We start from the raw sequence: 24,831 nt of genomic DNA, 5'->3' as shown, positions 1-24,831 counted from the left end.
TTTTTTTGTTGTTTAATTTCTACTTAACAAATGACTTTTTAAAAATGCTATGCTGGGATCCCTAGGTGGACCAGCGGTTTAGCGCCTGCCTTTGGCCCGGGGTACGATCCTGAGGACCCAGGATCAAGTCCCACGTCGGGCTCCCGGTGCATGGAGCCTACTTCTCCCTCTGCCTGTGTCTCTGCCTCTCTATCTCTCTGTGTGTGACTATCATAAATAAATAAAAATTTTAAAAATATAAATAAATAAATAAATAAATAAATAAATAAATATGCTATTGCTAGTACAAACCACCAAAGGTCTTATATTCACAGTCCTTGATTCTGAATCCACTAGAATGATCAGTACTTCAGAAAAGAATTACAGTTATGAATGTTTGAACCAGAGGATATAGGAGTGTTTCAATTTTTAAAAATTGAAATACGGTAGAATTATGACATTATACACACATATACATTCATGTATATGTGTATATATATACATTATATATATATAGTTGAAACAAAAGTTTCATGAAAAATTTTACTCTTGGTATATGCTATATTCTCTAATACTTTCTTTTTTCTTCTTTTTTTTAGAGAAAGAGAGCATGGGGGTGGGGAGGGGGAGGGGCAGAGGAAGAGAGAGAATCTTAAGCAGGCTCCATGCCCAGCACGAGGCAGGTCTCTCAGGACCCTGAGATCATGACAGGAGCAGAAATAGAGTCAGATGCTTAACCGACTGAGTGACCCAGGCGCCCCTCTGATATTTTCTATCCTACCCTATTCTATTTCATTAAAGACTTCTGCCCACAACTTAGTATATCATTTTTGCAATTCACTAATGTGTTGTGACCTGCAGTTTGAAAAACAATGTCTTAGAGACCTTTATTCTGGAGACCTCATCTACATCCCCCATTTTATTTCTTTCCTTCTAGGTTACTCTGTTCTTTGCATCTATAACCTTGACCCCCCACTTACCAGTTTCTCTTCTTCCTTCCTTGAACAGATACTTACAAATAACCTGCTAGGTGCCATCAACTGTGTGCTAAGTGCTGGAGACAGGGCACATTTATATTCACATCCTGGGATTCCAACGTCCATCCAATCATCATGCAAATAAATGCAAACTTCCAACTGTGCTTACTGCTATCAAGGACAGGTTCCAAGAGAGGGGGATTTGACCTAGTTTGGGAAGACTTCTGAGGAAATGGCAGTTGAGCTGGGATATAAAGATCTGATCTAGTCCAATCTAATCTAGCCTATTCTGTTTCATTAAGAAAATGCTTATTTCCATCCGCTAATCTACTTTGAGCAATTACTAATTTAAAGTAGCAACTGTCTCCATTCACCTAGCATAACATTTTCAAGGGTCATCCAAGTTGCAGTATTGTATGGATATACCACATTTTGCTTATTCATTTGTCAGTTGATGGACATTTGGGTTGTTGCCACTTTTCGCTATTGAGGAATGCTCCTATGAACTTTTGGGTAGGAGTTTCTGTATGGGCATATGCTTTCGTTTCTCTTGGTTATATACCTAGGAGTGAAATTAGCTGGGTCATATGGTAACTCTAATTTTAACACTTTAAGAAACTGCCAAAATGTTTTCTAAAGCAGCTGCACCATCTTACAGTCCCAGTAGCAGTGTATAAGGGTTTCCATTTCTCTATATCCTTATCAACACTTGTTTATTATCTGATTACTTGATTATAACCATTGTAGTACAAGATGTGAAGCAGTATCTCGTAGTTTTGGTTTGCATTTCCTCGATGGCTAGTGATGTTGAGCATCTTTTCATTTGCTTATTGACCCTATGTTGTCTTTGGAGAAATATCTATTCAGATTCTTAACCTATTTTTAAATGGGCTATTTATCTTTTTATTACTGAGGAGTAAGAGTTATTTATACATTTTTATATCAGTCCCTTATTACATAAGTATTAGCAAATATTTTCTCCCTGTCAATTGTCTTTTCACTTAAAAAAAAAAAAAAGATGTTACTTTTAAGTAATCTCTACACCCAACGTGGGACTCAAACTCATGACTTCAAGATAAAAAGGCATACACTCCACCGACTGAGCCAGCCAGGTGCCCTGTTCTTTTCACTTTCTTGATGATGTTCTCTGATGCACAAAAGTTTTGATTTGGTGAGATCCAATAACACTCCATCTTGCACCACACTTCCCTGATCATTACCTTCAACCATTATCTCTACTTTACTTCAGCAATGGACCTAGACCTCACCCTCAGAGTAAAACCCTTTGTCCTCCTAGCTTTCTCTCTACCTTGTTTCCATCTCACATGCTCCATTAAGCCTCTGAGACCTCCAATCCCAGAGTCTTCTGTTTTCTCCATTTGTCACACCCTCATCTACCATTTTCCATTCTTTTCTTATCCATCCTGGCCTGCTACAAAGTCTCCATTCCCAGTACATTCCACTCCTTTACCCCACTATTTGCTACATTTGTTCTGCAACCTCCAACCACACATCAATCCAGCCATTTGCCTTCTCTACTTCCAGTGCTCCTAGGCAGTGTTGACAAAGTCATGCAATCTTATGCTTTGGAACTGCTCCTGATGCATGTCCTCCCGCAACAGTGGAGCTCTCAAAGCTGCCATGCTAGGCTTTCATTTGAGCCACCTCACTTTCCTCTCCCGTTCCCTGAGATGCACTCTATTCCTCTCCCTTTCACTCACGTCACTCCCACCATGCTGTTCCTTGAACAAGCCGAGATCACTCCCATCTCCTCAATGCTCGCTGTTCCTTTGCCTTAAACATTCTTCTACCAGGTCCTTGAGTGGCTGAAACTTTCTTCTCATTTAGGTCTCAGTTTAAATGTCACCTCTTCAGGGACGCCTGGGTGGCTCAGCTGTTTAGCACCTGCCTTTGGCCCAGGGTGTGATCCCAGAGTCCCAGGATCGAGTCCCATGTCAGGCTCCCTGTATAGAGCCTGCTTCTCCCTCTGCCTGTGTCTCTGCCTCTCTCTTTCTCTCTGCATGGAGCCTGCTTCTCTCTCTGCCTCTCTGTGTGTGTGTCTCTCATGAATAAATAAATAAAACCTTTAAAAAAATAAATGTCACCTCTTCAGAGAGGCCTCTCCCATCTGCTCTACTAATGCTGCCGTCTTCCCATTGCTATCACACTCCCCTGATTTATTTTCTTCTTTTCTGTTTTTTTAAGATTTTTTTTAAATTTATTTGAGAGAGAGTGAGAGTAAGAAAGATCACAGAGGCAGAGGGAGAAACAGACTCCCCACTAAGCAGGGAGCCTGATGCAGGGCTCAATCCCAGGGCCCTGAGATCATGACCTGAGTCCAAGGCAGACACTTCACTGATTGAGCCACCCAGGCACCCCAATTTTCTTATTTTCTTTATCTGCACTGTCTGAAAAAATCCTACACACACTTCTAAAACCCTTTACTAGTGAGAGTCAGAGACTTGCTCCTCTGTGGTCTCCTAATACTCTGTGTAGAACTTTCTTACCAGGTTGCTATTATTTATGGATTATAGGTCTGTGGGGTGCCAGGGTGGCTCAGGTTAAGGGTCTGCCTTCAGCTCAGGTCGTGATCTCAGGGTCCTGAGATTGAGCCCTGCATCAGGTTCCCTGTTCAGTGGGGAGTCTGCTTCTCCCTCCCCCTCTGCCCCTCTGCCCTGCTCATGCTCTCTCTCTCTTTCTCAAATAGATGAATAAAATCTTTAAAAAAAAAACAAAACAGAAAGGGGGATCCCTGGGTGGCTCAGCGGTTCAGCGCCTGCCTTTGGCCCAGGGCGTGATCCTGGAGTCCTGGGATTGAGTCCCACATCGGGCTTCCTGCATGGAGCCTGCTTCTCCCTCTGCCTGTGTCTCTGTCTCTCTGTCTCTCTGTCTCTCTGTCTCTGTCTCTGTCTCTCTCTCTCTATGTCTATCATGAATAAATAAATAAAATCTTTAAAAAAAAAAACCAGAAAGGATTACAGGACTGTGTTCCTCTTCCCGAGGCCAAGCTCCTTGCAGATAGATGCTGGGTCTTATTCATCTTTGGCTCCTTCAAGGTGCCCCACACAAAGCAGGCACTCACTATGCGCCGAGGAGAGGTACAGAAACTCACGATCTCATTATCTCCGTAGTGTGGGACCTACCCATCATTAAGTAACACTCACAAGGATTAACAACTGCTGGAGGAAGGGCTGGGGGAACACACTGTAACACAAACTAAATTGTGCTGAGCATCATCTTTAAAAAATAAAGCAAGGTGGGTATAGTTCACTTTAAGGAAAGAAAATACATGAAAGTTCATAGATTCGGGTTTGTTTTATAAAAGGACTCACAAGAAAATTAGTTTGAATTCTAAATTCCCCTAATATGGGGCACCTGGGTGGCTCAGTGGTTGAGCATCTATCTACCTTTGGCTCAGGTCATGATCCTGGAGTCCTGGGATCAAGTACCTAATGGGCTCCCTGCAGGGAGTCTGCTTCTCCCTCTGCCCTTGCCTCTGTCTCTGTGTCTCTCATGAATAAATACATAAAATCTCTAAAAAAAAATTCCTCTAATATACTTATTTAAGAGTTTACTTATTCATTCATGAGAGACACAGAGAGGCAGAGACATAGGCAGAGGGAGAAGCAGGCTCCCCGAAGGGAGCCCAATGCAGGACTGGATCCCAGAACTCTGGGAACTCCAGGATCACTCCCTGGGCCAAAGGCAGACACTCAACCGCTGAGCCACCCAGGCATCCCTCCCCTAATATATATATATATATATATATATATATATATATATATATATATATAATATTTTATTCATTTACTCATGAGAGACACAGAGAGAGAGAGAGGCAGAGACACAGGGAGCCACCTGAGCCACCCAGGGATCTCCCTCCTCTAATATATTTAAAACATAACCCTACTCACATCATCTGTCAGAAAAGACATTTACCAAGAGAAAGTTCATCTATGATTCAGGTACCAGAACAAATAGCTAATACAACAAATGACAGTCTATCAAAGCATTGGCAAAGTTCCTTAAGAATCACAAAAGGAGGGGCACCTGGGTGGCTTAGTTGGTTAAGCGTCTGCCTTCGGCTCAGGTCCTGATCCCAGGGTCCTGGGATCAAATCCCATATCAGGTTCCCAGCAGGGAGCCTGCTCCTGTCTCTGCTTCTCTCTGCCTCTCTCTGTGTGTCTCTCATGGATAAAGAAAGTCTTTTCAAAAAAATAAAATAAAACTTGATGCCCCTATATCAAACAAGTTGTTTGGATAGAGGAGCCACTCCAACTTAGTGATGAGTTTGAAGATGAAAAATTTAGAGCAAAGTGAAACCTGCTTAACAAGGGAAGAGAGCAGATTTTCACAAAATGGATAAAGGTAGGAGGATGTTTTAGCTTGGGTTCCTCTAGAACGGGGCGCTGATATAAGGATTCCAATGCAAGTAAGAGATTTCAGGGAACATCAGTATGGCAGTGGGGAAGTCAGGCGAGGAAGGGAAGGAAAAGAAGCCACTTAAGGGTGTATTGGTAGGCAATTTGCCACTGTGGGCCGCTGGAGCATAATCCTGCTGGGAACCCTGGGGGGCCAGCAACACACATCTGAGTCACCCCGCCTGAGAAGCGAGGGCACTGAATCTGGAGAGTCTCGGGTCTTAGCAGCCACTGCTGGCTATCGGAAGCTGGGCACATGTGCACAAAAATGGTAAATGCTGGGAACTACGAGTCGGGGGGGCAGAGCATCTGTGATAGATGGAGTAAAGAGACTTGCGCCCAGCATTTTCCTTTGCTTTGGCACTTTTTTTAAAAGTGGTTTTAGTGACTTACATTTTTGGTTGCAACCCCTTAAAGCGGACTTTCTACCTACCACATTCTCTCACGTGCCCTTTCATTTTTCTCGCCCAGTGTGCACAGGGGCTGCGCCTCATGCTGCTGCTGACACATCCTTCTTCTCTGCCTGCTCCGCCCCACTCCCCATGGAGGTTCTGCCCAGGTAAGAGCAGGCTGAGGGCAGCCCATTCCGGTCAGACCTGTTGTCTGTTTCTGGTGGATGTGGTTCCAGGCAGCAGAAGGCACAGCCTGCACTGCTATTACAGCAGAAAGCCCAGAATCTTCAAAGCCTTGCTATAAACAACCTGATTCACTTTTATACTTGCTGAACATGTTCCCCAGGCAAGGAACAAAAGACCAGGCGCAGCTAGTCACTCTAGAAGGGAAACAGGCTGTTTGCGATCCAAGAGGACTTTGTCTCTCCCTGTCTTCTCCTCCCCTTCTTCCCCACACCCTCCTCTTTCCTCAGCAAATTTTAAAGTCCAAAGAATGATTGTAGAGTTCGTACTGTGCGGTTTTATAGCATGAAAACATCTGGCAGAGGAAACAATAACAGCCACTGCCACCTTGCCCATTGCATGTGATCATGTCATGAAAGGACACGCCAGTGTCTCAGAGCCAGCGGACTGGGAAGACACCCCTCTACACGTGGGGTGTCGGTGCTGTGGGGCACGGAGAAGACATCCTTCTGGGTGTCAGAAGTCTTTGACATAAACAGTGTCTGGGCCTCTCCTCCCTGTCCCATCATCTGGAACTAGGGCTGCCCCTACAACACTTTAAAAGGCACCGCCCTGCCCTGCTTCCTTGCTTCCTCATGAAGTGCACGGCCCCGCGCTGGGGCCCTCCTAGTGGCGAGTGGGGCATGAGCCTTATTGCAGTTCCTGCTCAGTGCCCTCGACCAGGTGTCTGAGTGCAGGGCACAGCCCACACTGGGCACATGGGGACCGTCTCTGGGACTGCCGGAAACCTCGCCAGGCCTTGTGTAGGTCACCCCACACCAGATCACTCCTGCAGTTTACTCATCTCACTTCTCTTTAAGTGTTTGGTTCAAGATCCTGAAAGGATCATTCTTTCCACTTCAGAAGACAGCTCCTGACTCCTGCCTCAACTTGTTTTGTTTATAAATTACCTAGAAACTCCTGTCCAGTCATTTTGGTTAGTTTATCTAGATCATTTAGCCTGTTGTATCAGCATGACCCCCCCAAGGCTATATCACTCATCCTCCACAAAGTGGCATTACTTTGTGGCAAGGTATCTGGGGAGGTGAAGGAGGGAAATGACCAAATTTGCATAAAGGGGGTATGGGAAAGTATGCCTAGGAAGCCCAGGTGCCTTCTGGGAAGAAAATAACCTTGACCCAGGGCAGAGATTCCTTTCCCAAACCTGTAGGAGAGACCATGACTTCATGACTTGAATGAAGGGTTACAGGTGGGGGAAAGGAGAAACAGAACTGGGTTGACCCTGGACTAGCTAAAGGTAGAAAGAAAGCAGGATCTGGGTCCAGGTTAGAGCCAACCCCAGACATGTGCCTACTGGGTTCCCCTGATAGCAAACCACCACCCTCAGGAAGGACTTGTATGAGGAAATCGGCAAGGTGCCCTTTCAACAGCTGGCTCCACAGGGTTGCCAACCTCAGATATGATCTGGGGATTCAGGAAACCACTATTGGAACACTGGCTTCAGAGGCACACAAGACCTCTTGAAAGATACACCTGCAACACAGAAGCTTCCCACCATGCCTCTTTCCCCACTTAAAGGCAGTCTGGATTTGTCTCACATGACCACATCTGATTGGTGGAACTGAAATTGCACAGCTGCTAGAGAGTCTGGGAAATGTAGTTTTTTGCTTTATTAGAGTCAGCTACACATAAAGGCACACTGAAAGGAGGCTCACTGAAATAGACGTGGAATAATTATTTCCATCACGGTTCCCCTGTTTGAAAGCTTTCCGTGGCTCTCCATCTGGACAGCACTGTTGAGAGAAAGCCGGGCCTGGATCCAGGATACAAGAGACTCCAGCAATGATTTCCAAACTGTAGACTCCAGACCCCGGGGAGACATGGAGACATCATGAAAGGTTCTTGAACTCCCTTGCACTCTAGTCATATTCTGTGGACTAGAAAAAAACATTGTGACTTCCATACATGTGTTTACCTGTTTGTCAAACATGGCAGTCACAGTGACTCAAATAATACAAATCACACAAAAACCTTCCTTATAGATGCCTTGTTCCTCAGCCGCAGACTGCACTCTGCCTGGAATGGGGATATTATCTCCCCCTCTCTCCTGCCAATTCCTATTGATCATCAGAGATTCAACGCAGCCCACCACCTCCAGTGCCCTGGGCAGGTGATTCTCTCTGACCTCCTCAGGCTAGGGTAGATGATTCCCATCTGTTCTCTCTTAATATACCAGTGAGTTATGCTAATGATAATACAATGAAAGCAAAATTTACTGGCTTACTTTGTGCCAGTATGAGGTATGTACTCTTATTATCCCATTTAACAGATGAGGACATGAGGTTATATAACCTGCCCAAGGTCACATATTAATCGTGGCTGTGACTCGATACCAGGCAGCAGTCTGGCTCCAGAGCCCATGTCCTTGGCCAGTACTCTCAGTTCCTCTTACCCTATCTACGTATACACTGCCTGTCCTGCTATCTATCTATCTATCTATCTATCTATCTATCTATCTATCTATCTTAATCTGTGCATCAAACTCCACAAATAACTAATGTCTTTCTATGATGTTAAAATAGAACAAGAAAAAGTCAAAAAAGTTTTTCCTCCCTTCCCAACACATTGAAAACTCACAGGACGGGGGTCCAAATTGCTTGATCATTCCTTCTCTCGTCCTCCATTGTCTGTTAACACAGGGATTATTTTCTCCTTCAGCACAGAACACCACACTAAATTACAGAGCAGGCTATGAAATTGCTACCCACTGCTCTCTTCTTCGCCTGTTTTCTCTAAAATAGATTCTTTCTGTTGGTTGTATAAATACAAGACAGAATCCACCACTGCTTTGAAATCCACCACTGCTTTGAAATCATGCCAGGATCCACAGAGCACTGCCCAGGAAAGGATGGGGCTCCTGGGAACTCCAGCCTGGGAACAGCATCCTCATGTAGACATTTAAGAGTGAATTTGAAGAGAGGCTGACATTTCCCCAGGAATTAGAAGGTGTTTCTATATCTTTTTGCTTTTACTGTTTATTACCCTAACACTGAAGACACCTGCCCACAATTCCTGTGCATTAGTACCTGGCAGGCTCCGCTTATACTAGCCAATGGTTCTACTGTAAATCCAACAGTAAGCTAGCCAGTCATTGCCTCTGCTGGAGATTGGTCATACACCTTTCACACTCTGGAAGTGCCAATTACCCCAGACTCATCTCTCTTCTTGCTTGAACTCCTTTCTCTTTCTTTTCTACTTTAAGTTTCTGATTTCTACTCACCCCATTTGTTTTGGTTCATAAGCCAGACATTTCGTTTTCCCTCCTAAAGGTAACTTATAAAGAAGCTTTCTTTAATCATCTTCCAACAATGCTGTCCAGGCCCCTCTATGGGGAAGTCCTCCTTGACTAAGGATAGCCCTTCCAAAGGCTTGTATCCTCTGCAAGAAATCACCAGGGAATAACTCAGATGGAAAGGCATCACAGCTTTGCAAATCTCCCCTGTGTGACATACATATCCAAAGCCAACATTCTTCCAGTGAGCACATCATGTGCAGGATACATAAGAAAGCATATCAAATATGCATAAGGGGTGACTTTTGTAATTCCGTATTGTTTTAAGACATCTTAATTCCTATTCAGGCAAAATGACCCAGTATATCCACAACCATCTTAGAGATTGTCAGTTCAATCTATAGAGAGAGTGGCATGTTGTCAAAATAGTGTTGCACAAACCCTCTAAGGAAAGCAAAAAAAAACTGCTAATGTGAATTACAAAAATATTACAGTCAATGAGACGTGGCGCTTAATCCTCAGCTGATGTTGACACTAAACAGCACACCAACAAACGCCAAAAAGAATCTGAGTTTAGTATGGTCAACTCCTCTTCAACAAAGCAGGAAAGAATACCCAATTTAAAAAAATGGTCTCTTCAACAAATCGTTTTGGGACTACTGGACAGCCACATGCAGAAGAATGAAACTGGACCACTTTCTTACACCATACCCAAAAATAAATTAAAAATGGATGAAAGACCTAAATGTGAGACAGGAATCCATTAAAATACCAGAGGAGAACACAGGCAGCAACAATCTCTTTGACCTCAGCCATAACAACTTCTTACTAGACACGTCTCCAGAGGCAAAAGAAACAAAAGCAAAGATGCACTATCAGGACTTCATCAGGATAAAAAGCTTCTGCACAGCGATGGAAATAATCAACAAAACTAAAAGGCAGCCTACGGAATGGGAGAAGATATTTGCAAGTGACATATCTGATAAAGGGTAAGTATCTAAAATATATAAAGAACTTATCAAACTCAACACCCCAAAAATAATAATCCAGTTAAGAAATGGGCAGAAGACGTGAATAGACATTTTTCCTAAGAAGACATCCAGATGGCTAACAGGCACATGAAAAGATGCTCAACATCATTCAGCATCAGGGAAATTCAAATCAAAATCACAATGAGATATTATACCTGTCAGAATGACTAAAATTAACAACACAGGAAACAACAGATGTTTGTGAGGATGCAGAGAAAGGGGAACCCTCTTACACTGTTAGTGAGAATGCGAGCTGGTGCAGCCACTCTGTAGAACAGTATGGAGGTTCCTCAAAAAATTAAAAGTAGAACTACTCTACAACCCATCAATTGCGCTACTAGATATTTACCCGAAGGATATAAAAATACAGATTTGAAGGGGTAATACATTCTGATATTTTAGCAGCATTATCAACAATAGCCAAACTATGGAGAGAGGCCAAATGTCCACTGACTGATGAATGTATAAAGAGGATGTGGTATATGTGTACAATGGAATATTCCTCAGCCATCAAGAAGAATGAAGTCTTGCCATTTGCAATGATGTGGATGGAGCTAAAGTATGTGATGGTAAGTGAAATAAGTCCATTAGAGAAAGACAAATATCATATGATCTTACTTATATGTGGAATTTAAAAACAAAACAGGAGGCGCCTGGGTGGCTCAGTGGTTGAGCGTCTGTCTTTGGCCCACGGCATGATCCTGGAGACCCAGGATCGAGTCCCACGTCGGGATCTCTGCAGGGAGCCTGCCTCTCCCTCTGCCTGTGTCTCTGCCTCTCTCTGTTTCTCTCATGAATGGATAAGTGGAATCTTTAAAAAAGAAACAACAGATTAACATATAGGAAGGGGTAAGAAAAGAGAAAGAAAAGCTATAAGAAACTCTTAAGGATAGAGAACAAACTGAGGGTTGCTGGAGGAGAGGTGGGTGGGGGATGGGCTAAATGGGTGATGGGGATTCAGGAGGGCACTTCTGATGAGCACTGGGTGTTGTATGTAAGTGATGAATCACTAAATTCTACTCCTGAAACCAATACTACACTACATGTTAAATAAATAGAATTTAAATAATAATTTGACAAGGGAAAAAAAGAATCTGAGTTTAGAGCATAGGTTCTCAGTCCTTGCTGCACACAGGAATTACTTGGATTTTTTTTTTTTTAAATCTCCATGTCCAGGCCATACCCCATACCAATTAAATTAGAATCTCTGGGGGGGTGGGAGCCAGGCATTATTACATTTTAAAGCTCTCACAGGGATTCTAATACACAGCCAAGTTGGAAAGCCACTGGTTTAGAACATCTGGCCATTGCTCAGATGTTCAGGCCCTCCCTTTTGGCTTTATCAGGTGCGTAGGGCAGGGGAGAGGGCACCACATGCCTGGTCATGCCACATACCCATGCCAAGTCAACTTGCCAGCAGCCCACTCAGCTATGGAAACTACCTAAAAAGTGGAAACTCTGGGTATAGGTGACACTCAGGTGAGAGTTAAGGTTGGTAGATTCCAGAGCATTGAAAGTGGGAGAGCCATGAGTGTACATTCGGTAGCAACCTGTGATGTCTTTACTGGCCCTATCCCACGGGGGCATGTTGGATTTGCCAATTTGACATATTACCAGCTGATATTTAATTGAAAAAAGAAAAGACCTAGGGGGCAGACAGCATGAAGGGAGCTTCTGAAGTGCTGGTCATGTCCTATTTCTTAAGCTGGGTACTAGTTACACGGGTATGTTTAGTTTTTGAAATATGTCCACCTTTACATTTATGATATATATGTATTATGTATGTACATTTGGGCTTTAGTAAAAAGTTTAAAAGAGACAGACCCTGTTCCAATCATTGAAAAAAGGCCATGGATGCTATCAAAAATAAAAAGCTTACCAGCCTGTTTACATCAGTTAGTTTGATAAGAGCTCTATATTAGAAACCACCCAAATACCAAAGACTCAGTTGAATAAATTAAGGGTCAGCCACACAATCAGATACTATGTATGTATTAAAATGTTATGTTGTCAGAGACTATATCGTGACATGGAAAAACGCCCACAATCCATTTTAAATTGTAAAAAAGAGGTGGATGGGCCCAGACGTTTCTCCAAAGAAGACAAGGGATGGCCAACAAACACATGAAAAGATGCTCAACATCATTCACCATCAGGGAGATGCAAATCAAAACCACAGTGAGATTTTACCTCAACCTGTCAGAATGGCTAAAATCAAGAACACAAGAAACAACAAGTGTTGGAGAAAAAGAAACCCTCTTGCACTGTCTGTGGGAATGCAAACTGGTGCAGCCACTGTGGAAAACAGTATGGAGGTTGTTCAAAAAATTAAAAATAGAATTACCATAGGATCTAGTAATTCCACTATGGGGTATTTACCCAAAGAAAATGAAACCTCTAATTCAAAAAATATACGTGCCCCTATGTTTATGGCAGCATTATTTACAATAGCCAAGACATGGAAGCAGCCCAAGTGTCCATCTACAGAATAGATAAAGAAGGTGTAGTATATATATATATAGTGGAATACTACTCTACCATAAAAAAGAATGATATCTTGCCATTTGCAACAACATGAGTGGAGCTAGAGAGTGTTGTGCTAAGTAAAATAAGTCAGAGAAATACAAATATCATATGATTTCACTCGTATGTGGAATTTAAGAAACAAAACAAATGAGCAAAGAGGGGAAAAAGAGAGTGAGAGAGAGACAAGAAACAGACTCTTAAGTACAGAGAACAAACTGAATGTTTCCAGAAGGGAGGTGTGTGTATGTGGGGGGGTGTAAAATAGGTGACGGAGATTAAGAGTACACTGATCATGGGACACCATGGGTGAGTGGCTCAGTGAGTGAGCGTCTGCCTTCAGCTCAATGTGTGATCCTTGAGTCCCGGGATCGAGTCCCACATCAGGTTCCCCGCGGGGAGCCTGCTTCTCCCTCTGCTTGTGTCTCCGTCTCTCTCTCTCTCTCTCTCTCTGTGTGTCTCATGAGTAAATAAATAAAATCTTTTTAAAAAAGTACACTGATCATAATGAGCACTGGGTAATGTACAGAAGTGTTGAATCCCTGTATTTTACAACTGAAACGAATACAACACTGTATGTTAACCCTACTGAGGTTAAAATAAAAAATTAATTTTAAAAAGGTGGATGATAGGGATGCCTGGGTGGCTCAGTTGCTTAAGTATCTGACTCTTGGTTTCAGCTCAGGTCATAATCTCATGGGCTGTGGAATCAAGCCCTGCTCTGCACTCAGCAGGGAGTCTGCTTGAAGATTCTCTCCCTCTGCCCCTCCCCCAACTTGTTCTGTCTCTCTCTCAAATAAATAATAAGTCTTTTTTTAAAAAGGTGGATGATAAAATGTTTTTATATATGTAATACATATTACTATTTTTCTATGCACATGATTTTTTGAGATAATAAATATACCAGGCTTATGTGAGATAAAAAGTTAGACAGACAGAAAGGGAGCATGCAGTCCAGACTCGTATTCAAGTTTCAACTCAGCTATTTACTAGTAATTCTTTGCCCTTGGCCAAGTTGCTGGACTTTGTAAAAACAGGTCTATTGAGATATAATTCACATTCTATACAGCTCACCTACTTAAAAGTATACAAATCACTGTTTTTTAGAATATTCACAGAGTTGCGCAACTATCACCACATTATGATTTTAGAACACTTTATTACCCCAAAGAGAAACCCTATACCCATTAGCAGTCACCTTCTATTCCTCCCAATGGTCCTAGCCCCTGGCAACCACTCATCTACCTTCTGCCTCTATACACACTTGCCTATTTGAGACATTTCATGTAAATAAAATCATTGGATATGTGTTTTTTGTGTGTCTGACTTATTTTCCTTACCAAAATTTTTTCAAGGGTCATCCACATTATAACATTTATCAGAACATCATTCCTTTTTATTGCCAAATAATATCCCATTGTATGGATATGTTTTGTTTATCCATTTATCAGTTGGTGGACATTTGGGTTGTTTCTACTTTGGGGCTATTATAAAGAATGCTGCTCTAAAAGTTCACATAGAAGTTTTTGTGTGGATGCACATTTTCATTTCTCCTGGGTATACATCTAGAGTGGAATTGCTAGATTTGGTATAATACAAAAACATACCTGGTCTTTGTGCACAGTTTCTGGTACAGAGCTCCTAAAACCCTTAGAATTTTCTGATAGAAGTATGTTTTTGTTGTTATTCATAATAAGCCCCTTTAAATCACACCTAAGCTTATGCTAATGAGGTGACTTAAGAAGGGACCCCTAGATGGCCATAAGATAGGGTTGGTCATCAAAAAGGTTAAGTGATCAGAGTTGGAAATTCCAGTCCCACTCACTGATCCATGGGAAGGGGAGGTGGTGCTAGAGGTGGAGCTCTATAAAAACTCAAAATACGATATTTGAAGGGTTTCTAGGTTGGTGAACATGTGAACTTGCTGGATGGATGCTCCCCACTCCTCTCTCCACACTTTGCCCTACACATCCCTCCCATCTGGCTGTTCCTGAGTTGTATGCTTTGTAAGAAAGTGGTAAACATAGATAAAGCATTTTTCTCAGTTCTGTAAACCATTCTAGCAATCTACTGAATCTGAGGAGAGGATCATGGGAACCTCTGATTTATAGGCAGTCACTCAGAAGTAAGTATGGCATGGGACTTCCAACTGGCGTCTGCAGTGGGAGCAGTCTTGCAGAACTAAATCCTTAAATATGTGGAATCTGACAGTAACACCACACAGTGTCAAAAATGAATTGTTGGACACCCAGTTGGTGTCCAGAGAATTGAAGAATTGGTTGATTGGTGTCAGAGTACTCTCCAGATTAGGTCATATGGTGACTCTGAATTTAACGTTTGGGGAAATAGACAAACTGTTTTCCAAAGCAGCTAGCTGTACCATTCTACATTTCCCCTAGCAGTATATGAAGGTTGTAATTGCTCTATATCCTTGCCAACACTTACTATTGTCTTTTTTTATTACAGGCATTTTAGTAGGAACAAAGTGATATCTCATTGTGATTTGGATTTGTATTTCTCTAATAACTAATGATGTTGAGCATCTTTCCATTTGTATACCGTGTTTGGAGAAATGTCTATTCAGGGAGCCCGATGTGAGACTCAATCCCGGGTCTCCAGGATCACGCCCTGGGCTGAAGGCAGACACTAAACCGCTGAGCCACCCAGGGATCCCCAAAATAATAGAAAATTTGAATACACCAATTACTAGCAATGAAATTGAATCAGTAATCAAAAAACTGCCAACAAACAGAAGTCCAGAACCAGATGCCTTCAGAGGTAAATTCTAGCAAACATTTAAAGAAGAGTTAATACCTCTTATTCTCAAACTATTTCAAAAACAGAAGAGGAAGGAAAACACCCAAATTCTATGAGGCCAGCATTACCCTGATACCAAAACCAGATAAAGACAACACAAAAAAAAGAGAACTACAGGCCAATATCTCTGATGAACATAGATACAAAAATCCTCAATAAACTATCAGCAAACTGAATCAAACAATACATTTAAAAAATCACCACTATCAGGTTTATTCCCAGGATTCAAGAATGGTTCAATATTTGCAAACAATCAATGTGATACATCACATCAACAAGAGAAAGGATAAAAACCATATAATCATTTCAATAGATACATGAAAAGTATTTCACAAACATCCATTCATAATAAAAACCCTCAACAAAGTAAGTTTAGAGGGAACATACCTTAATGTAATAAAGGCCTTATATGAAAATACCACAGCTAACATCATAGTCAATGTGGAAAAACTGAGCGCTTTTCCTCTAAGGTCAGGAATAAAACAAGGATGTCCACTCCCTCCACTTCTATTCAACATTACTGGAAGTCCTAGCCTCAGCAATCATACAACAAAAAGAAATAAAAGGCATCCAGATTGGTAAGGAAGAAGTAAAACTTTCACTATTTTCAGATGACATGATTCTACATATAGAAAACCCAAAGACTCCACCAAAAAACTACTAGAACCAATAAATGAATTCAATAAAGTTGCAGGATACAAAACCAATGTACACAAATCAGTTACATTTCTATACACTAATAATAAAGCAGCAGAAAGAGAAATTAAGAAAACAACCTCATTTGCAATTGCACCAAGTATAATAAAATACATAGGCATAAACTTAACTAAAGAGGTGAAAGATCTGTACTCTGAAAACTATAAAACGCTGTTGAAAGACATTGAAGATGACATAAAGAAATAGAAAGACATTCCATCATCATGGATTGGAAGAACAAATACTTTTAAAATGTCTATACTACCCAAAGCAATCTACACATTTAATGCAATCCCTATCAAAATACCAAGAGCATTTTTCACAGAATTAAAACAAACTATCCAAAAACAAAAGACCCTGAATAGCCAAAGCAATCTTGAAAAAGAAAATCAAAACTGGAGGTATCAAAATTCCAGACTTCAAGTTATATTACAAAGCTGTAGTAATTGGGGAACCTGGGTGGCTCAGTTGGTTGAGCATCTGCCTTCGGCTCGGGTCATGATCCTAGCATTCTGGGATTGGGCCCTGTATGGCTGGGTGGCGGGGAATGGTGTCCTAGATCAGCCAGGGGCCTGCTTTTCCCTCTCCTTCTTCCTCTGCCTGCCACTCTCCCTGCTTGTGCTCTCTCTCTCTCTGCCAAATAAATAAATAAGTAAATAAATAATCTTTTCTTAAAAAGCTGTAGTAATCAGGGGCACCTGGGTGGCTCAGTGGTTGAGCATCTGCCTTTGGCTCAGGTCATGATCCTGGGGTCCTGGGATTGAGTCCGGCATTGGGCTCCCCACAGGGAGCCTGCTTCTCCCTCTGCCTATGTCTCTGCCTCTCTCTGTGTGTGTCTCTCATGAATAAATAAACAAAAGCTTTTTTAAAAAGCTCTAGTAATCAAAACAGTATGGTACTGGCACAAAAACAGACACACATATCAAAGGAACAGAATAGAAAGTCCAGAAATAAATCCACAATTATATGGTCAATTAATCTTCGACAAAGGAGGCAAGAATATGCAATGGGGAAAAGACAGTCTCTTCAACAAATGGTGTTAGGAAAACTGGACAGTTACATGCAAAAGGATGAAATTGGACCACTTTCTCACATCATACACAAAAATAAATTCAAAATGGATTAAGGACCTAAACGAAAGACCCGAAACCATAAAAATACTAGAAGAGAGAACAGGTAGTAATTTTTCCGACACTGGCTGTGGCAACATCTTTCTAGATATGTCTCCTGAGGCAAGAGAAACAAAAGCAAAAATAAACTATTAGGACTACATCCAAATAAAAAGCTTCTGCAAAGCAAAGGAAACAACCAACAAAACTAAACAACAACCTACTGAATGGGAGAAGAGATCTGCAAATGACATCTGATAAATGAACTTATATAACTCAACCCCAAAAAAACACAAATAATCCAATTTAAAAATGGGCAGAAGACAGAACAGACATTTCTCAAAAAAGACATCCAGATGTCCAACAGACACATGAAAAGATACTCAACATCACTCATCAGGGAAATGCAAATCAGAACCACAATGAGATAGTACCTCACATCTGTCATAATGGCTAAAATCATCAACACAAGAAACAGTAAGTGTTGGAAAGGATGTGTAGAAAAAAGAACCATTGTGCACAAAATTACAAAAACACTAATTCGAAGGGGGTATGAGCATCCCTTATGTTTATTGCAGCATTATTACAACAGCCAAATTATGGAAGCAGCCCAAGTGTCCATTGATAGATGAATGGATAAAGAAGATATGCTGTATATATACAATGGAATATCACTCAGCCATAAAAAAGAATGAAATCTTGCTATTTGCAGCAGTATGGGTGGAACTAGAGAGTATAACAGCTAAGGAAAATAAGCCAATCAGAGAAAGACCTATGCCATATGATTTCATTCATATTTGTAATTTGAGAAATGAAACAAACAAACAGAAGGAAAAAAGAGAGAGACAAACCAAAAAGCAGACTCTTAACTATAGAGAACAATCAGATGGTTACAATAGGGGAGGTGGGTGGGGGGATGGGTAAAATAGGGGAAGGGGATTAGTAGTACACTTATCGCGATGAGCACTGAGTAATGTATAGAACTGGTGAATCACTATATTGCATACTTGAAACTAATGTAACATTGTATGTTAAGTATACTGGAATTTTAAAAAAGGCTAAAATAATTGTAAGTATTCAGATATTCTGATTTTTCCATGGAAACCCTAGACCCTCTTTACAATAAATGTTCTTACCATTTGAAAAAATAATAATAATTAAAATAATAAATAAATAAGAACACACAACAAAAGGACAGAAGATTGTAAGGTATCCTAGGGAAGAAAAGCAGACTCCTATTGAAAATGGAAATTTGTTTTTATATTCTAAAAGTGGGTTTGGGGCAGCCCGGGTGGCTCAGCGGTTTATCGCCACCTTCAGCCCAGGGCGTGATCCTGGAGGCCCGGGATCGAATCCCACATCAGGCTCCCCGCATGGAGCCTACTTCTCCCTCTGCCTGTATCTCTGCCTCTGTGTGTGTGTGTGTGTGTGTGTGTCTCATGAATAAATAAATAAAATCATAAATAAATATATATATATGTATGTATGTAAGTGGGTTTGTATCAGATAGGGTTCCACCAGAAACATATAACGAGCAAGAGATATATATTAAGAGATTTAGTGCAAGAAAACACCCTGTGCACTTGTGGGGGTCAGCAAGGCAGTTCTGAAACCCACGGGGCAGGCTGGCAGGAAGACCAGGCTAGAACTCAGGCATGAGCCAAAGCTCGCAGCTGCAGGCAGAATTTCTCTTCTGGGCGACCTCAGCTCTGCTCTTAAGGTCTTTCACCTGAATGAATCAGGGTCACCCAGATTATCTAAAATAATCTCCCTTATTTAAAGTCAAGTGATTACAAACTTTAACCACATCTACAAAATACCTTCACAGCAGCATCTAGATTAGTGTTCAGTTGAATCACTGAGGACTGTAGCCTAACCTGACTCAAGTCAGGTTGACACATAAAAATGACCATCAGAGGGCAGCCCGGGTGGCTCAGGGGTTTAGCGCCGCCTTCAGCCCAGGGCCTGATCCTGGAGACCCAGGATTGAGTCCCACGTCAGGCTCCCTGCATGGAGCCTGCTTCTCCCTCTGCCTGTGTCTCTGCCCCCCCTCTCTATCTCTGTGTCTCTCATGAATAAATAAATCTTTTTAAAAAATGGTCATCAGAGGGTTAGATTGCACAATGCTGTGAATATACTAAAAACCACTGTATACATTAATGGATGAATTACATGGCATGTGAAATATATCTTGGTAAAGCTGTAAAAAAAAGGGGGGGGTAATTCAGTGCTTTGGGAGATCAAATTTTAAAAATAAACATGGGCTTCTTTTAAAGAAAAGTCATTATGAATGTGTTTGGCTCAGGCTGGGAGGGCAGAACAAAAGCTGTAATCCATGAGAAATGCAGGTTAACTCACCCTAAGCCTGGCACCATCCTGCCCTCTCAGGTAGAAGTCAAAGCAATTTCTCCGTGGCTTCCTTAATACCTCTGTGCCATAGATCCATTAATGTTTATAGTCCCCACCAGTCACCAGAGGAGACAGACACTGGGAGAGCCAAAAAGCAAGGTCTGTGGCAAGAGTCCAAGAAGATCCTCAGGCCTATGGGCTGCTTTGGGGATGCACCACCTAATAAAAACCATGTTACCTCTAATAAGCTCTCCAACTTCTCTGTGGCTTATTAGAGACTCAGGTGGCTCTGGCCTGTGGGCAGCTGTTAGAGTTCAGCTACAGAGACAAATAAGTAGGTGCAAAGTTGCAAAAAAAACGTACAGTGAAGTCTAGACGTGTTCCAGGGATTAGGAGCAAAGTGAGATCATTCCAGGCTGGAATAGCTGGGCAGAAACCCATGGGAAAGATGAACATAACGTGGATGTGCATGGGGCAGGAGAAAGGGCACACACCACGACTGGGAGCAAACAAAGGGTTAGAGGAGGGAAGAGACTGGGCTGACTGGAGCAGAGTGTTCTGTGGAGAGGCTGGGCAGGTATGGGAAGATGGGTGCAGGACAAGAAGGCTCTTGAAGGATAGGGGAAGAAATGGGGATGGGATGCAAGTATACCAGTGGCCTCCAAAGTAAAGGGGTACACACCACAGAGGGTGGTCAAGGTGATCCACTGGGGTGGGGGAAGAAAAGGTAACTTCTGACGGGATGAGCACTGGGTGTTATTCTGTATGTTGGTAAATTGAACACCAATAAAAAATAAATTTATTATAAAAAAAAGAAACTATACCTACAACAGGATGATATACATTCTTTTCAGTGTAGAAAGCATAATCAAAATAAACTATATGCTGACCATAAAAAAAGAAAAAGTAACTTCTATTGGATTTGGTTTTAATTCAAAGAATAAGAAAAGAAACTCAACTAGGGGATAATATATGGATTGATGCTGCCACCCTCTCCCCTGTCTGTGGGTCAGATAGTCAAGATAAGAACAATGCTCCAATTATTTTTGAAGATAGAGTGGGAGTTCCTCAATTGAGGGGATGATAAGATGATAAGTCTCGTCATTTGCTTTCAATATTTTGTAACATCTCAAAGTTTTTTCCTGCCTGGTTAAAATGTGTTTATAGATTCTAGTCTATAGTTATAATGAAACCAACCCTCACAAAATAAATACATAATTTTGAAGAATCCCACAAAGGAAACTCTGGCTGGAAAAAAATATTAATAAAGCAAGAAGAATCAAACAATCAGAAAATGTTAGATTTCTCCTTCTGACAATGTAATGAATGTTGTTGCATTTCTCCCCCTTCTAGAACCTTCTTTGTCAACCATATTTGACATCAAACCAAATACCACCTATTTATATCTGAAAAGAGGTTGTTCAGGGGTGCCTGGGTGGCTCAGATGGTTAAGTGTCTGTGTCCAACTCAGGTCATGAGCTCCGGGTCCTGGGATCGAGCCCCATGTTGAGTTCCCTGCTCAGCCGGGAGTCTGCTTCTCCCTCTCCCTTTGCCCCTCCCTCTAGCTCATTCTCTCTCTCTCTCAAATGAATTTTTAAAATCTTTTTTAAAAAGTTGTTCAAAGAACTCAAAATTATCCAGGTACCTACTAGAAATATGGATCTAAAGCCTACCCAAGTTATAGCCTGTGACTTAATATACTGGTTAATGATAGTCTGTCATATATAAACAAGTACAGACATAATAAGGGTGTGTACTAATGAAAGTACACAAGCAAAAAATTTGGGGTCCATTGCTGTAAGCAAGGTGAAAGGCTTTTTGCAGAGAATATTGTTTCAGATATGGGCCATTCTAGGTCGGGTCCCCCCAGAAGCAGAAGTGGAGATGAGGATTTGAGTGACAAGTAGCTAGACACATGGACCCAAGAAGCACTGGGAGGGTGGTGGGGACATGAGACAGGGAAGAGCACCAGTACAGGCTGTGTTAGTGAGCAGGCCATCATTATAGGCAACTGAGGCAAATGGACATTGGTGGAGAAGCTGCTGTATTGCTGCCCCACCCTGGGGGAAAGGAGGATGCAGTAGTTCTACACCAACTTCTGTCAGCCTTGGTTGAGAGCCCCTCCTGCTGCATTTAAGTCCCCATCTGCCTTGTGCTTGGGTAAGTTAGGGCTCGTAGTCACGGCAGCTTAGGGGAGGAAGTCACTGGTGTGCACAGATATGGTGAGGTCTAAGAGATGAGGGTGGGGCATCCACAATGTCTACTATGTAGGCTCATTTATGGTTTGACTTTTTACACTAAACAAAATTTACTCTCTGTCTCATTCTTTTGTTTTTAAACTTTTAACTTGTTAAAGTCTAGGCAGAGCAAGGAGCCCATGCATGTGACTCCTGAAGGCCTTGGAAAGAGTGTGTTACCATGGCAGAGAGACGATGCAGGTAGTCTCTTCTGTGCACTTCAAGGGCATTGCATGGTGCTCTCAGCTCATTGTAAAGGAGCTTGTGGGCTGTTGAGCTACACAGAGGAAGGTGGTTTTTGGAAAATGTCACCTGGAAGTCTAACTTGTAACCAGACTGTGACAAGTCTAACTGCAACAGGAGACACTGAAAGGAAGGGTTGGGTATGGCAGTTCTCAGGTAGGTTCTAGAAGGTTCAGAAAGTTCAAATCAGCTACCAATGAAGCTATGACACTCAGTGTAGCCCTTGTTCAAAAGTTAAGATGAATTAATGCCAGGTCTGTCCTAGAGGATCAGGTCATTTATGAGTTGCTGTGGGTCAGCCCATGCTGTGGGCCATGTTTGGGAAGCACAGGAGACATTTTGAAGCACCAGAAAAGAGAGTGGACTTTGTCCACACTTGTCTACACTAAGGCCATCCTATCTACCAAACAGATCCTTCTACATGTTATGCTTGAACTCTGCGTGCTTAGAGGGATAAGCAAGCCCTAGTCTATTTAGTTAACCACTTTTGCAGCTCTGCAAGTAGGACTTCAGGCCCTGTCTAGAAGGGAGAGACTGTCTTTTGAGAATGGAGCACAGGGCAGCCCCGGTGGCGCAGTGGTTTGGTGCCGCCTGCAGCCTAGGGTGTGATCCTGGAGACCTGGGATCGAGTCCCACATCGGGTTCCCTGCATGGAGCCTGCTTCTCCCTCTGCCTGTGTCTCTGCCTCTCTCTCTCTGTGTCTATGAATAAATAAATAAAATCTTTTAAAAAAAGAGAGAATGGAGCACAAAAAGGAAGTTCCAGAGCAACATGGAAAGGCAACTAGAACCAATGAGACTGAAAACCTCTTTGCTCCTACTCCCAGCTGCCCAGGGCAGGCCCATCCTATGGGCAGGAGGAATAGGCAGATAAATAGAGTGGACACAAGGGGCCCCTGCTGGTATGTCCTCCCTGACAACAAGCTTTATTAGGGGCAGAGGAGAGATAGCCTAAGGCTATGCCTCCCACCACTGAGAGGGTAGAAACAGAAAGAGGCAGAAAGGGGACAAAGATATGTGACCATTTCATGATTTTTTAATGCTATTCCATTCTTAGAATGACTTACAGGTTATGCCACAGTTAAAACACTGCTATCATTAGTATATCAGCACAGGTGAAGGGAGGCCATCAGCTAATTAATACCTTGGGACCTGAAGGGAAGAGCTACAAGAAACATCAATAGCCACAGTGTCAAGGGGAAGGAGGAGGGTGTACCATAGAAGGCAAAATGATGGGAATTAATGATAGTTTCTGTGTGACAGGATGCCAGACTTACGTTGATCTTCACTGCAACCCTTGTGGAAGATTATGTAATCTCCAATTAATAGAAGAGGAAACTGAGTCACAGAGAGGCTAAGTGACTAGTTTTGTTCATTCATTGGGTGTCTTGAGAAGCAGATGCCAAGATGGGATTGGATGTGCAAGAGATGGGGGGGCACTTCGGAAGGTCTCACAAGAAGGGAGCAGGAGAATGCAGGGCGAGCTGTCAGATGGTGATGCTAGTTTGGCCCTCCTAGAGGAAAGACAAAGGGAATAGAAGTTCAAAGGAAGAGTGTTGGGCTGTGGCATGACTCTAGGAAAGTCTCAGCCAAGCCAATGTGGAGTCCTCAAGCCAAAGTGGTCCAAAGGAAGAGTCCCACATGTCTCAGGAATGGCCGGTACGAGTACACTGACTCAGTCATTAGCAGGGAAGCACAGCCTGGGTGCGAATGCAGCAGTGGATCTAGAAGGGGTAGGAGCTGGAACCCCAATCAATTAGGCTCCCAAAGCAAGAGGCCCAACTGGAACACTTTTGTGGCTGCCATGATAGCTTAAAACCATACAGCCAATAAACAATGGGGCTAGGATTTGCACTGAGACCTTTCTGACACTACACCACACAGCTTTGCCACTATACTAGATGCATATGGTCTTGAGTATGAACCAAGTGGCATCAGAGAACTGAAGATGCAGCACCTGGGTGGCTCAGCTGGTTGAACATCCAACTCTTGATCTCAGCTTGGGTTTTGATCTCTGGGGTCATAAGTTCAAGCCCCATGTTGGGTTCCACACTGAGCATGGAGCCTACTTATAAAAAAAAGAGGACTGAAGACAAATGTCACAGACATCCCAATTCTGCTAAAGGCTCCTTCCATGCCAGGGAGTGCACTGGTGATAAAAAAAAAAAAAAGTCATTGGATGGGATGCCTGGGTGGTACAGTCAGTTAAGTGTCTAACTCTTGGTTGCAGGTCAGGTCATGATCTCATGGTTGTGAGATCAAGCCCTCCATCAGGCTCTGCACTCAGCAGTCTGCTTGAGATTCTGTCTCTGCTCTTCCCACTCCTGCTTGCTCTCTCGCTCTCTCTCTCTCTCTCTCAAATAAATAAATAAATCTTAAAAAAAAAAGATTAACTGGAAATGTATTCCGAACTTTCTCAGATCATCTGTAAAGAACACACAGACTCCCACAGCATAAATTTCTAAAACTGAAATCTAAAAAAAAAACAAAAAAAAAAAACTGAAATCTAGCTGGGTAACATGCATTTTTATGAAAACACTGGAAAGATGAAAGAAGATCTTAAATCCTATTAAAATTTTTTTG

The 24,831-nt window shown here is 42.2% G+C and overlaps 2 long non-coding RNA genes across 2 annotated transcripts in view; both read right to left on the bottom strand.

Moving 5' to 3' along the window:
- The window catches only part of LOC125754709 (uncharacterized), a 73,521-nt gene that overhangs the window by 16,641 nt on the left and 32,049 nt on the right, over positions 1–24,831 (bottom strand). The window lies entirely within an intron of this gene.
- LOC112654387 (uncharacterized) lies at positions 7,599–8,829 on the bottom strand. Its single transcript, XR_003132974.3, has 2 exons — positions 8,590–8,829; positions 7,599–7,889 (listed from the first exon to the last, which is right to left on the bottom strand). It is a non-coding gene; the product is annotated as an uncharacterized LOC112654387 (long non-coding RNA).

Source organism: Canis lupus, chromosome X (assembly GCF_003254725.2).
Source record: "Canis lupus dingo isolate Sandy chromosome X, ASM325472v2, whole genome shotgun sequence".
NCBI classification, from domain to species: Eukaryota; Metazoa; Chordata; class Mammalia; order Carnivora; family Canidae; genus Canis; species Canis lupus.
The sequence above is the reverse complement of the archived record's forward strand: the minus strand, read 5'-3'. Positions and strand labels throughout refer to the sequence as shown.